This window comes from Mandrillus leucophaeus, unplaced genomic scaffold, assembly GCF_000951045.1.
Source record: "Mandrillus leucophaeus isolate KB7577 unplaced genomic scaffold, Mleu.le_1.0 Scaffold80, whole genome shotgun sequence".
NCBI classification, from domain to species: Eukaryota; Metazoa; Chordata; class Mammalia; order Primates; family Cercopithecidae; genus Mandrillus; species Mandrillus leucophaeus.
In genome coordinates, this window is record NW_012108697.1 from 6,920,302 (window position 1) to 6,936,180 (window position 15,879).

Consider the following 15,879-nt stretch of genomic DNA (forward strand, 5'->3'; position numbering starts at 1 on the left):
GAGGAGTCATATGGAAAATTTGTTTGCAATGGAATGTCCTGTTTATGTTTCTTTATGTTCAGATACTACCAAACACAACTTCACTGCATATAAATATTTTATGGAACTCATTTGTGTTGTACTTTATTATCATTTATCTTCTGCCATTATTTATCAGTTATTGTAAGAGTTAAAAAGAGTCCTTGAAAATTAAAATAATAGTCAGGGAACACCTCTCTCCTCCACCAGGGAAATATTATATAGAGAATATGGGTCAAGAAGATTTATTTTTATTAAAATTTGCTTTGCAAGGTTCCCTTCTTTATTCTGACATTTGTGGAAAAATTATATGTCCACCTTCAATACATTTCTTGAAAACTCATATAGAGATGGTCAATGATTTGCATAAGGAGGCTCAGGTCATATAAACAAATCTTCCATTTCAGACGTTGTTATAGCCAGATTTTATTTTCTTAGAAAATAAAGCCAAAATATGAGCAATAGCCGGTTGCATCTGCACATCTTTGTGATGGGCTCTGCTTGAAAAGGCAAGAACGTTGTTTCTAAACCCTGTGGGTGTGCTCTGCCATAGCTGTACTGCTGCTGTTCCATCTGTGAGATAGTGAAACTCAGGGATGAAGCATCACATGGCAGAAAATGGGGCCATTTTTGAAGATTTTTTTTTTTATTTTTGTAGAATCAGGAAGGTTTTATCAAAAACAAGTAGCACAGAAAGCACCTAAAATCTCTAGCTGTAATTGTACTGCAAACAGAATATTAAGATAAAATGAACAGTGACAGAGTGAAAGAACAAGAACTTTGGACTCCCAGAGACCTGCTCACAACCTTTATCTACCACTTTTCAACTGCATGAGACAAGTCACACTGATTAATAGATCCCTAAGACTGTTTCCTCACCTTTGAAAGTAGAATTAGAAAAATGCCCACTGCTGGTTTCATGAAGTGGGCTTCGTGCCAACATGCAGAAAGGATACTAGAGATTGGATTCCATAGTCTACAGCATGAGCGAATATTGATCTATTTATGGAAGGACTAATTGTTCCTTCTGGCACAGAAGAGGGATGATGTCAAATATGGAGAAGAAAAAGGAGGTGTGCATTACAGAATATTAATATTTGATATTAAAGTTGAAGATTATCTCTGCATCAATAAACTTTTCAGATTCAAAATTCTCAAATTAGACTTGATTAGCATTGAATCTTTTAATTAGAAGGGAGCAGGCATAACTTGTTGCCATATTCTGATAGTCGTAAAATTAACATTTTAAAATATGCCTTTTGATTGTTGAGACAGAGTGTGGAGTGATAAAAAGAAAGGTAGATTGTTGTTTTTAATCCTGGATACACCATTTTTTAGCTATGTGACCTAGGACAAGTTAACTAGTGCCTCTCAGCCTCAGTTGATTCACCTAAAAATGAGAATCCTAGCTCTATCAACCTGATAGTTTTTTTAGGACCACTATGGCCATTTTGTGAAGTGATTTCCCCCTGCTCTGGAAAGCTGTACCACTAGATCACCCTTTCCATTTATTTTATGTCATGGGTCACTTTATTCCTGATGATCTCCTTTGCTTTATTATATTCTACAGTCCTTGAGGACACAGGAAGTATGTTCTTCATTGTGTTTCTACCAGTGCTTGCCACATAGTAGGTGCTCAAAATGGCTTTAAGGGAGGAAGGAAGGAAGATAAGGAAAACACACTTATTGATTGAATAATTACTTCATGTTTTCATTCATTTTAGAATGCGCGATTTAATGCCAGGTACTGTTATGATGTTTAGCCAAAAATAAAAAGAACTCCCAATTTCAGCTCTTCTCCATGAAAGCATCTTGTTTTCTATGACTGTTAATATTTTTGCGCTGCCATCGGGTGAGTAGCTTGTGAGTGTTTGGTCCACCTTCATGCTTAGAAAACGTGCAAGGACCCAAGGCAGTGGAGCTCACTTAACAGTTGTCTGAATAGGTTGGAGAAAGAATAAGAAGAGAAGAGTAAAACCGGTTTATAGATGATGCGGCTTCTTCAAAAGACTTTTTCAGGCATCTGCTTTATGCCAGGAGTATAGAAAGGATTCTGTCAGTACAAGAAACAACCAGGTGTGCTTTAGAGCTTTAGAGAGTATATGCATCCGGAGAAGTGATATCCTCTCTTATAATGCTCTTATCTGTCCTTTTCTTTGTAGAACAGTATTTTGTTGTTTACTTGCTTATTTTCTTTAAAATTTGTTCACAGCATAATTTTATTTGGATGTTAAAATAAACTCTTCTGGACCAACACACACACACACACACACTCTCTCTCTCTCTAAAGTTTTCTTTAAGCCTAACATTTACAGATCCAATTTTTATAAGCCCACAGCTTGACCAATTACCTTCTTCAAGTCTCAAAATGTATTTAAAATCTCTAAATGTGATCAACAAATAAATATTGTACCGCCTAATGTGGTTTGAATCTGTGTCCCCAGCAAATCTCATGTCAAATTGTAATCCCCAATGTTGAAGGTGGGGCCTTGATGGAAGTGATTGGATCATGGGGATTGATTTCTCATGAATGGTTTAACACCATGCCCCTTGGTACTTTCATCATGATAGTGAGTGAGTTCTCATGAGATCTTGTTTTTAAAAAACATGCAGCATCTCCTGCTTCTCTCTCTCTCTTTATCCTGCTCCTGCCAAATAAGATACCTGTTCCAGCTTTGCCTTCCACTATGAGTAGAAGCTCCCTGAAGTCTTCTGGGAAGCAGATGCTGCCATGCTTCTTGTACAGCCTGAGGAACTGTGAGCCAATCAAACCTCTTTTTTTTTTTTCCTATGAATTACCCAGTCTCAGATATTTCTTTACATTTGTGCAAGAATGGACTATACACCACCTTTTGTTTTACTTTGTTTTGTTTTGTTCTGAGAGGAAGTTAAGTTAAATCTTTCTAAAGACAGACTTCAAGCAACTAATGTAGAGCTTCATGGTTAGTGGTAGTTTGTCATAGAACACATGACAAGGCACATATAGTCTACTTTCCCAAGAGTGCCTATTTTGTTCAATGATATTGGGAAATATATTTATACTAAACCAAATATTAATAAATGCAAAAATACACTGGCATTTTAAAGATAAACAGACACTTTGAAGAAACGTCTCACTCACACCTGGTCATTTCGTATGGCTATCTCAGGTCACACAAGATGACTGGTAGAGAATCTCCAAAGTTAGACTTACCTGAGACACTCTGTATGTGAAGAGGTTCTAGGTAGAATAGAATGGTACTAGCTCTAAAAGCATTGTTCTCTGTATTGTACAGGTAGGCTAAGATCTAAAATTCTAACATTAGAATTTATTTACTGACTTTCAGGGTTGATTCATTTAGACTTAACTATGTTTTAAAAAATCTTCTAGTTATTTCCTACATAGTGTCTTAGATTATTCCGTTCACATGTGCCAGGAAATAATTTCCCATCACTTAATTCCTAATACATACATACCCTTCTCATTTTTTAAGGTCGGTCTCAAATTCTACTTACACACACACACACACACTCACAACACACTTCCTTGAAAACTCTGTTCTCCTGTTACTTTCAGCCAGAAGTTATCAAATGTATCAGAAGTTTAATAAATGTGTATTAAATCTTAATCCTATAAAGACATTATTTCAGGCACCTGGGATATGGCTTTGACAAAAGAAATCATCTGGGTTACATCTCCACCGTTATCTCTATTTTCACTTACAATTGTTAGTATTTGTTTTTTATTTTGCAAACCACTTGTTATAGTTACCTATAAACATATAGTGCACCGGACTGGACATGAACATTGAAGTCATCAGACTTGGTGCTAAATCAGAGCTTTACTTTTGACAAATATGTGGCCTTTAAAAACATCATTTGACTTCTCTGAATCTTAGCCTTTGCATCTTAAAATATAGAGACAATATTTGTATTATCCATCAATTATGATAGATGTTAAATTTATAAAAAACTGTATATCTATAGCATGGGATGTTCAGCAGTCAGAGAGCTACAAATATTGTTCTCCCATTACTCTTATTAAGTCTATAATAGTCTTTGAGGGCAGCATATTCCATAGAATTTAGCAGACTGACAAGCAAATACTAGAAACAAAATAAACAAACAAATAGTTTACAAAAATCAAGATAAAGAGTGAGTATCACTGGATATACTCTAGGGAGAAGTGACATAGTCATAGATGCTTTCAAACAAATGAAAGGTTGGAGAACAAATAAAGCAATGTGGAGGGGGCATCATTAAATGTCTGTAAGGTGTGGATTAGGGGTGATTCAATATGCAGAAAGTGAGAGCTCAAGTTGGACCTAACTTCATTGTTTATCAAAGACTAGCTCTATCTACCACTATACCCTTAGATGTAGCTCTTTCTTTCCCTTCTCTGTTCTTAGGCGGTGGGGAGAGGGTCACAGGCATTTCAGGACCAAGGCCAGCACTAGGTTGCTTTTCAAAACCCAATTCTGTCTCTGCACTTTCAGGACCTAGGATGGAGGAGTTCTATTAGGCACTACCACAAGAAGGTTCATTTTTATTCTTGAATCAGTGACATACCCCTGAGAGCTGGATGTTTTATCCTGAGGTTCTCTAAGCACCCAGTTTCCTCTTTTCCTAGAACTAACTGTTCACCAAGTGATCCTGATATTGCAGCTAAATCATTGTTATAGTTATGATATTACACTAAACCAAAACTAATTTCAGATCATTTCAGATCACGAATATATGAAAGGGAATAGGATAATGACCTTAAAGTGCTGAACAGATAGGGTCATGTGTTGGGCCTCTGCTAATTGACTTCCTGAGAAGAGTTCCTCCTGGGGTGCCAGTAACCTTTCATTTTAATATATGCCAAAATTAGAGACTTCTCTAAGCTACTGCCACCCAAGTACATCTTCAACACGGATGTCTTTTTTTTTTTTTTTTTTTTTTTGAGACAGAGTCTCGCTCTGTCGCCCAGGCTGGAGTGCAGTGGCGCAATCTCGGCTCACTGCAAGCTCCGCCTCCCGGGTTCACGCCATTCTCCTACCTCAGCTTCCCAAGTAGCTGGGACTACAGGCACCTGCCACCTCGCCCGGCTAATCGCTTCCTGGACCTTTTACCAACTGGTCACATCACTAATAACTGTCTCTGTTGTTTTATTTATATTGACACTTCAATGTCTATGATTCTCTCATTCTTCTGATAAATATTTTTCCTACTAATCTCCTGTATTAGAAGGAGATCAGTTAAGGACATCTGAAGTAGAATTCTGATCCTTGAAGATCCTTCTGTCTAACTGAGGATATAAGATATGTACATGTAAGAAGATAATTAACATTACATGTTGTATCAAATTAGTTTAAAAAATATCTGATCCAAAATTATCATGGAGTGGTGGAACAAGAAGCCTTCCAAGAATAAGTAATAGCTAAGAGGATTGTAATAAATGACCAGGGATTAGAAGGGTGTAAAATAGACTAAGGGGCTTCCAAGCCTGGGGATTAGCATTTCCACTAGCAATTAATCAAATAGCGTATGTGCAACAGCATTTCAGACTGGCGAGGGGCTTTGCCTTATTCTTATTTATTTTCCGTATGTAGCTTATACAGGTTGGGAAGATGATAGACAGTCAACAAAAATTTGTGGACCAGGGATACAGTATGAATCAGTGAAAAACATACTGAGTTAAAGCTCGAATGGACTTTTGGCTTTATCACTAACCAAGTGTGAAACAGAATATTAAATACCCTCTCTGCGGCTAATTTTCCTGTTGATAGGAACATATTGCCTGCCTCATAAATTTTTTTCTGAGCATCTCTTCTCGTTTTAAAACTCTCCCTGGTTAAACATAGCCACATGCATGGTTTCTGCTGCCCTCCGTATGCTGAGGACTTCACACCTGAGTCCCCAATGCCAATCAGTCTCACAGTGTAGACCTCTGCTTCTGCTTGTTGGCCTGACATCACCTACTTTACGCCCATGAACATCTTAAAATCAAAGTGGAAAAAAAGACATACCCCTCCTCTCTGTTCCACTCCCCTGTGAGGCTCCTTTTGCTGTTTGCTCTTTGTATTCTACATTGTAGTGAATAATAACCTCTCTGTCTCAAAACTTCAAAGTCTCAGAGATGCCTCACCCTCAACCAGCTGAAAAACTAACAAAAACAAAACCCAGATTCACTCCAGCAAGCTAGGAACGGGTAAGTTTCTTATGTTGCCTCTTCCAAGGGCATTTTCGTATTATCACTGATGTATAAAAACCTCCTTTTATTTGTAGATTTCCGTGCATTCTATATACTTTTAAAGGAACTGATACTTTTAAAATTCAAATCTCAGTAAGAGGTTATGGAGTGGCAATGGGAGGTGCTTTTCGATTAGGGAAGCTGCCTGACTCCAGCTACTTCTCACCAACCACATACTGACATTCATTCTAACCACAACTTAGTTGGCACAGGAACATACCATGCCCAGCACTTAGTAGAGTACTACTAAGTGAAAACAAAAAAAGATTTATAAATTAATGAATGATTCTGTAAATGCAATGAATCCTCTAAAAGTGGACATATGTACATGTGCAGCTAGGATAGCTGCCTCCCAAATGAAAAATCACCATATACTACCTTGATGGTATAGACTGAGGATGTGTAAAGTTGGCACCTGACACAGGAGACTACAAATTAATTGCCTGTAAACCTCAGACTACCTCACTGATGTCTTTCATTAAGAATCTTAATGCATCAAGTCAGTTAATCTAGTTTTCAGGTTTTTTGAAATAATGACACAAATTCCAAAGTTAGGGTACATAATTTTGAGGAAGAACATACATTTGAACTTTACTTTTAATAGGACCAAAGAACACAGGCCATTCTTTCTTCTGGGTTTGGAGTGGGATGAAACCCTGCATAAATTATCAGGGTGTGCATTACTAACCTTTCCCCTGCCAATGATAATATGAAAGCCTTGAGTAATGGATACGGGCATTTCTAAAAGGCAAAAGATTTATACAATCTGAAGAGAAACCAAAGTACTGACTATGGGCCTCTCTAAATTCACTGTATACTGTAACACGTTTTGTACCCTGAGGTACCTCACTTCAAAGAGAACTCTTTGTTGGATTCTAAGTCAAACTACCCTCTTTGCTTGAATAATTAGATTTTTAGACTTATGCTCACTGTTGAGTTGATATGATACATTTATATATAGAATACTACAGTCATCCCTCACTATCCATATGGGATCATTCCAGTACCCCCATGTATATCAAAATCTGTGCATACTCATGTCCCACAGTGGAACCCACTTATATAAAAAGTTGACCTTTTGCATCACCCAAATACTGTATTTTTAATCTGTATTATTTTGTTGAGGTGGAACCTGCAGCTATGGAAGCCAACTGTATTTATTGAAAATAAAATCCATGTATAAGTGGGCCAGTACAGTTCAAAGACATGTTGTTTAAGGGTCTACTGTATGTATATATTTCATATGTTTTATATAATAATTTAGAAATTTAACAATTAAAGGAGGGAAAGTTGCAGTGTGGCCCTGGAGTTTTTGCTATGGAAGCTGTCTCAAGAATTACTGAGCTGGAGGCTTTTGAAGTTTCTTTTGCTGCTATATCTGGCTGCTACTGTGTTTGCCTATATGTTTAGCAGTCTGACGCTGAGCTAATTTGGGTTTGTAAGCCTTGGAAGAAGTGTGCAGAATTCAGCTTTACTGAAGGCTAGCTGAGACACTTTAGTTTGAGGACTAAGTGGTTGCCAACCTATAATCAGCTGACAAGGAAGGGAGGTTCTACTACCAAAGGTGACACTTGTGTTCAGGTAGATCAAATCTAGTTCAGGTTTTTTTTTTTTTTTTTCCCCCAGTTTATTAACTGTGTGTGGCTTTTACTGGTGCTAAATTTGAGGCTATAAGTCAAGAGCATGAGATCTTATCAGCCTGTCCTGCACTCTGGATATAGCAAAAGTAGGATTAAAATTTGATTTAAAATCCTGAAGAAGCTCATTCTAGAGAAGCTAGTTAATTAGGATGTAAATGAGAGACTCTTTAGAGCAGGAGAGGACAGCTGTAGACAACATATGCTAATCTCTTTACAAGGCAATGGTTATATGCAATTAAGGGGGAAATCCTTTTAAGGGAATGCAACACCATTCTTAGAAAAGAGTATAAATTGAAGGTATTTAAAGCAAACTTTTGGAACTGATTCAATACAGAGACCTAAGTATAAAATACAGGTTCCTTCAATTTCTTCAAATCTTTTGAAATGCTAGAAAGAATATTTAGAAAATCCATAAGCATTCTTGAATATAGAAGGATAACCTTCAATGGATGAGCAACTGTAAAGACTCCTAAATAAATGATCAGCAAAATGAGATTAATTGAAAAAGGAAACCTCAGCCCTGGCAGGCACATTGGAGAACTGCTGTAGAAGGAGATATGGGTGGACCTTAGATGTGGAAATAGAGGCTCAATTTAAGTAGGTTTTCTAAGTGACATAGTAATAGAGGTAAATTTCAAGCCCAGTAGTATCTCATTCCCATGTCTCTGACTTCATTGCCTCCTCTCTGTGTGCCAGACACTTTACACAGCATTTCTCATTTGCCTTCTCACAAAAATTCTATGAAGTTTGTCCTGTGGACCTTGGACCAATGATTCAACTGGACCTGTGTTTCCTAAGAAATTGCTCTTAAAACCTATATTTCTTTTTTGTTTCTCCTTATAATAATATTAATAAACAGCCAGATAAAGATTTCAGGTCTTCTAAATCTGTGCTACACTCTTGATTGGAGGAGTTGTCTTTATTCTGGGTTAACCAACTAGTATAGATGTGTGCCTTGTGTTGTCATATTATAACCTTATTTCAACCTCGGAAGAAAAAATGTTACTGTTGTGAGCATTTATTTGTATCCCTCTTTGATGTCCTAGCCTTCTTCCATGGTCTTTGGATTCACAGATATAAAGCCTGGTCTGATACAGATATGAAAAATCAACCTGTAGTATACTTGCTTTTATTCTATGGGTAGCATTCATTATTTAAGAAATGTATTTTCTATATTTATTTCATTTTAGATGGCAAAATGGCGCCTGAGTGACCAGGAGAATCAATATCCAAGGTTCAGAAATGCAAAAATGTTACAGGAGGTCCCTAGCTTAAGGAAATGTAGCATGTGCAAAGGAGATTTACAAAATGACACATAAGTGGATGATTATCAATTTTCAAAAAGATCTTATGATCTACAATAAAATGGGAGGCTCTTTAAGTGACAACTTTAAATGTTAAGTGTTTGTTTATAGTGTATTGTCAAGAAGGGGATCAAAGGGAGATTAAAAAACAATTGAACTGAAATGAAACAAACTATTGTAAACAGAATATAAATTTCAAAGAAAGTTGTGGTATTTTTGACATGGTTTGTAAACATCAATGTATGTAAACGATTTTGACTCATAACACCTCATTAGATCAATTGAAACCTTTTTAGTCAATGACAAAAATGAATTATGCATCAAGTAGTATTTTTATTCATAGACCAGAAAATGAAAAAGTCTGGAGTTAGTTTGGCTTCCAAAATAACTTGATTATGAGATTAAATTATATCATCAGTGCATTTTCTATATCTGGGGTCCACCTTTGTATTGTTCTCACTCTCAGAAAGGCTCTCACCATAACAGGGCATGGAGCTTCAGTAGCAGGTCCAAGCTACACCACTGTGGGTTAAATCCGAAAGGAAGGAAAATCATGCCTTTCTTCCAGCACACCAGCCAAGTTCTGAAATGAGCTGATTTTCTACATTTGAGATCCATTACAAACCTGAACCAGTTTTTTTGTACCCAGAGGGATGAACTGTGCTAATTGGCTTAGGCCAACTTCACATGCCCCTCTCTGAACCTGGAGGTTGATCACCCCCAAAAATGTGAGAAGCTGAATTCCAAAAACTATATACTTTGGTGAGCATACACTGATATTCAGCAGTCGTATGAAGTATGATCAGGAAATAAGGTGATCCTCAGGCCAGCACCTAAGAACAAATGATGATAGTACTTCCACTAGAGGTGAAATGGGATTTTGGCCTTGCTACAAGATATAGTAGAGCACAGAAGAAGATGTAAATCATTCCTTCCTACAGGGCAAATCCTTCCAGTTACCTCTGGCTAATTCAGTATGCCCGCCCCGCCCCCCCGCCCCCAGTGCATGTATTATTACTCTCATCTGCAGTTCACACAACAGCCTTATGCATTGTCTCAACTCCTAATGCAAGCTCAGAGCCTGGGTGAAAGATGGTATCTACTTAGCTGAGAACTGGAAAGAAAAAGGATAAGTTTTCTTTCTTTTTTGTGTTATAAGATAAAAGTAGGTAGGTAAAATGGAGAGCGTGAATCCGACCTAAGGGGGAGGTCCAGAACATTGCTGCTATGTGAGACGGCAGGAATAGAACTGCAATTGCAATTTTTCAGGAAAATCCAGGAGTCCTTAGCTTAGTTGATAGTTTCTAACTATTAAATATTGGCTTAAATGAAAGCAAACCAGATGCAGTGTGGTGGCTTATGCCTGTAGTCCCAGCACCTTGGGAGGCCGAGGCATGTGGATGGCTTGAGGCCATGAGTTCGAGATCATCCTGGCCAACGTGGTGAAACCCCGTCTCTACTAAAATTACAAAAATTAGCTGGGCATGGTGGTGTGCACCTATAGTCCCAGCTACTCAGGAGGCTGAGGCAGGATAATTGAAATCACAGAAGAACTGTGATTTCAAATATATGGAAGTCTACTAGTTACAAAACGAGATTAATATTTTTGTCTGTATGGCTCCAGAGGTTTGAGTTTGCATTAGTGAGTGAAGGACACTAGAGAGGAATTTTGTTTAGATAGAAGATACCAGTTATCAAAGCTGTTGTATACAGATGGAGATGCTTCAACAGACATTCTGAGTTCACTGTTATTTTAAGTATTTAAACAAAGATTACAGAAACACTTGGCAGCAATATTGCAAGAGGAACTTGAACAATGGAATTTAGGGTTGAGTGAATGAAATAGTGGTTTCTAAGTTTGACTGCCACCATAATTACCTAGAAAGATTGTTAGGCATGTATTAAATATAACATTTCACTCACTATGTATGCAATAAAAAAGTGGGTAACTCTAATAAAACATATCTGGGTGATTCTGTTGCATTCACCTCTCAGCAGAAACACTGGAGTAGGTCTCCATAAACCTCTTATACCCCCAAGATTATCAAAAAAGAAAAAAAAAAGAAGTAATCATTAATATCTATTGAGGAAATGCTTTGTTCCAGGCGCTGGCTACTTGTATTATATTTCATTTTATGCTCACTCATTGCTACTGTTTTATAAATGATAAAAAGGAGTCTTCAAGAAGTGAAATAAATGGTAACCATGAGATTACAGGGTAAGTGAAGAAGTAAAATTTTGAATTTGGAGATTTACTCCATAATACCTTAACTCATAGGCTTAGTATTCATTTCCTTGTGCCTTAGAACGTGCTCTTGGATACAAGGATCTGGCCAGGTGTTGGATGGGGTGATAATCTCAGGAAGAGAATAATAACTAATACCTATGACAGACCTTCAAGCATCAGCTTCTGTAATGTCCTTCTCCTCAAACAGAATAATTGTGGATGTCACCTTACCCCTGAGCACTGAGCTGACATCTGTGAATATATGATTAAATGAAATCCCGGGTCAAGAGTAAGGAGAAGAGAAATGAGGCAACAACAACAAATGAAAGTGTTTTCTAAATGGAATACTATTTATCTGATTAATCCTTTAGGCCACCTGCCCACATTTAATGAATACTGCCCTTGGCCACACAGAATTCTGTAATAAACATGAAAAAAATCTAGTAATACAAACACAAGCAAGATGACCTGTTTCAGAAGGAAGTGGGGCAGTGCCTGCAGTATCAAACATTTTAATTTTTAATATCTCTACAGTTGTAGCAAGGCAGAGCAGAGTTTTGTTTACTTCTCTAGTTTACTCTTTTCTCCAGCATAGGCCAATGCAAATGAGAAGAAATTTCCATTCATAAAAGGAAGACCACATTTTACTAAATTGAAATGGGCTCCAGATTGTAAAGGTTCCCTGGCCTTGACTCTTTTTATTCATTCTCAAGAAATCAATGCCCAGTTTTTGTTGCTTCCAGTTCTTTTAACAGAGATGCTTGGAGATGTCATGAGAAAGGGCCAGTGATGCATATCTGTTGCAGAATTGCAAATAGCTGAGACAAGTTCAATACACACAAACATACACACACACACACACATTCACATTGTCTGAAAGCACTGTAAACACACTGGCATAATTAAACAAACTATAAATTTAGAGTTAATGATCTTTCTGGAAAACAACAATTGGACCATTGTGATGAACAATTCTACTTAGTTAATTGTTTTGGGTCTTGCAGTTGCATGATAATATCAACAAGGAATTCAAATGGCATCTAAGACACACCATCATATTTCTTTCTTTACTGAGGTTTTGAGCTATCTTGATGTCCTCTTGATGACACAATATGTGTGTTACTTCTCCAGATAAATTGAATTAAGTCCTTGTAAATGTAATAAATGGGGGAAGAGAGAAAGTAGATAATGAGACTCACTAGGAGATTACTACAATAGGGTAGTAAAAATAGAAAGGTGATATTGCCTTTGACACTCAATTTAGAGGTAAAATTTCTGCCTATCTCCATGCCAAATATATAGTAAGCTCCCAATAAATATTTACTAAACTGAATTCAATTTGGCAACTGATTGGTTAAGGAAAAAGTTAAAGCTGATTTTAAGTTGAAAGCCAAGGTATTCATGGTTGAGGACCAGGAGGGGCAAGAATTTGGGAGAATATGAAAGCTGGTGATTTTAGTTATGACTATATGTCTTTTTCAACAGTTCCAATTTCTGTTTATTTAATTCAGATTTAAGAAAAAGAACATGTAAAAAGTCAAGAACTGGCAAATTGTGAGATGTCAGTATCGCAACAAAAGAATGGCCTCTACATATAAAAAGTTCAATTAAAATTGTTTATTTATATTTTCTGAGACAGAGTGTTGCTCTATTGCCAGGCTGGAGTGCAATGGCGTGATCTTGACTCACCGCAACCTCCGCCTCCTGGGTTCAAGCAATTATCGTTCCTCAGCCTCCTGACTAGCTGGGGTAACAGGTGCCTGCCACCACACCTGGCTAATTTTTTGTATTTTTAGTAGAGATGGGATTTTGCCGTGCTGGCCAGGCTGGTCTCACACTCTTCACCTGAAGCGATCCACCTGCCTCGGCCTCCCGAAATGCTGGGATTACCAGCATGAGTCACCATGCCCAGCCAAAAATTCAGATTTTTAAAATGTGGCTCTCCAGTTGGCACTTAGGTACAAGGGAATGAGACTGGACTCATTCAGGTAGTGTCTCAGTTTGCACAAGAGTCATTATTGTTTATAACAACCAGTTTCACAATGAACTAAGTTGAGGAAAATGCTCTCTGTCCTAGCAGCGAAACATAAGGAAGTCTGAGGTGAAGCCTGTAAATATGTATCCTAAAGCCAAGTGTCAATTTTATTGTAAGCTATGTTATCTACCAGCAGAGTACACCTTTCATTTATCAGGTCTCCATTGACCTGTACCTCTAATGTAATTTCCACTTCTTACAAAAGTAGTCTCAAGTATTCCAAATGTACAGATGGAAATTTTAGAGTAACATAGAGATGGAGAAAGTGCTTGGTTTATTGATTATTTGGGGCCTCTTTACCTCGTGAACTTTATTAAATTTAATAGGAAAATAGAGGCAAGTAAATACCAATGATCATCTGGATTAAATGCCCCTTTATTTTCTTTTAAATAGCATGTATCTTTAATAATCTTACATAATTATTTCAGAGTTTTAAGCCTGAGGTACAATCACACCTCAGTCATGAATGTGGTGTCTGTGGGTTGTCATGTCTATTTCTGACACTCGGGATGGTTTGATCTCCATCCTTCAGCTTTTTGACTAACAGATATTGAAATTGGTGAGACTATTTCATGGATAGTGAAGGAGGTATGCAGTTGAACTTATTTTACTGGCACAAATTGATCTCATTGAAAACCATATTACCTTTTTCTTTGTACTTAGCCCTTGACGTTGGTCCAGAAAAAGTCTAAGAAAGAGTAATATTAAGATCATAAGAAAGAGGATTCATATCTCTTTAGATAGTCTCTCTGGTTTAGGTGCCTGATTAGTTTATTCCTTGGGTTTGTAAATAAAATAATATCCATTTAATTGTGCATTGCTCTGCACCACAAAGATGATCTTTTTTGTTCCATGGCAAGATGGACTTTGTTCCTGGATATCCAGTAACTAATAGCTTTGCATTCACAGGTAGATCACCTCTTTCCCATGGTTTCTCAAACTGTGCCTAAAAGGGCGTGGGGCTGTATTTTCCCATTCTGGAGACTGAGGATGTTCTTATTCTCAACTCATCACTCCATGTTGTGAGATCAGTTTTGAACCCTGCTTCCTGTGTTGTGGGTAATAGTGTATAATCTCAGTTTCAAAGATTCTGTGAAGGATAGTTTATTTCACTGAAAATAATAGAAGCAGATTGATGACAGAAGCACAGGTGATAAAAGAATATCCTTGAACTTTTTCCCCCATTTTGTTCAGAAGTAAAATGTAATCTCCATTGAAGTTGGGCATCTGGAAATACTGCGAGTCTCCATTGAGGTTGAGCATCTCAACATACTGTGTTATGGCAACCAGCCCATGCATGCCAACTATTAACTACCTCATTTTTTATGATCTCTAATGTAATAGTATTTAATACTGAGCAGGTGTTTTTAATTCTCATTGTATACTATTTTTATTTGTATGTGATGGAATGACTCCATGTCCTCTAACACCTGACTAGAATGAGGCACCTCTACCACCAGAAAGCCTCACTAATGGCACATCACAAAACAGAAACACAACATAGAATTTTGAGTTACTGAAAACTTATTAAAATATTTTATAACTGACTTTTCTTTCTAAATAGTTTCATCACTTATACTAAGTTGATACTTGGAATCCAAGTGAATGTTCACGAATCAATAAGTAGAACAATTTAGAATTTGTTAACTGGGTATCTTATTGCATTTAGTGTGTAGGATTATCAAAATATCCTGGGGGCAGTAATATATGTTTGTATAAACAGTAGCTCAATTATCTTAGTACAGAAAGGAAAATGTTTTACAAAAGTTAGGTATTGCATAATACCAGCATGCTCTGGAGTCAACACAGAAAGAAGAATTGTCCTGGAAGTGGTTTAAGTCAGACACAAAAGATAGAAAAGGGTGAGGAAGAGCTAGGATGTGAGAGTCAAACTGCATACTATAAGCCAAAATGCAGGTTTTGTTGAAATATCTTTGTCCACAAAAATTGTACTAGTAATTGCCAAGCAATCTAGAGAGTAACGCATTGTCTACATGCAAAGGCAAGAGTTTATGAAGATGATTTTTGTTGTGATGAACAATTTGTGCGTGTGTGTGTCTGTGTGTGTAGGAATGTGTATATGTGTTTGAACCTCATGTATTTTCTAACTGATGATTAATTTCAGGGTATTCAGATTAAAAAATTTTAGTGAAGGGAAAGGAATCTCTTCTACAGTGGGAACTGAGCTTAAAACAGGAGAAATTGCCTCAGGGTTAAATATTATATTTTTAAATTTGGACATGACAATCTTTCCTAAAGAAAAATTTGGCCAAACTAATAAGGGGCTTTTTTGAAATTCCAGATGGAAAAGCACGGCATGTTCCATACTCAGATGTGTGGTTTGTGGAAAGATAAAACAAAAATTGGCAGATATATCAAAACAAAGTCTTCACTTTTTCATCATGATTTTGATGAGGGTAAACCCTGATATGCAGCTCAAA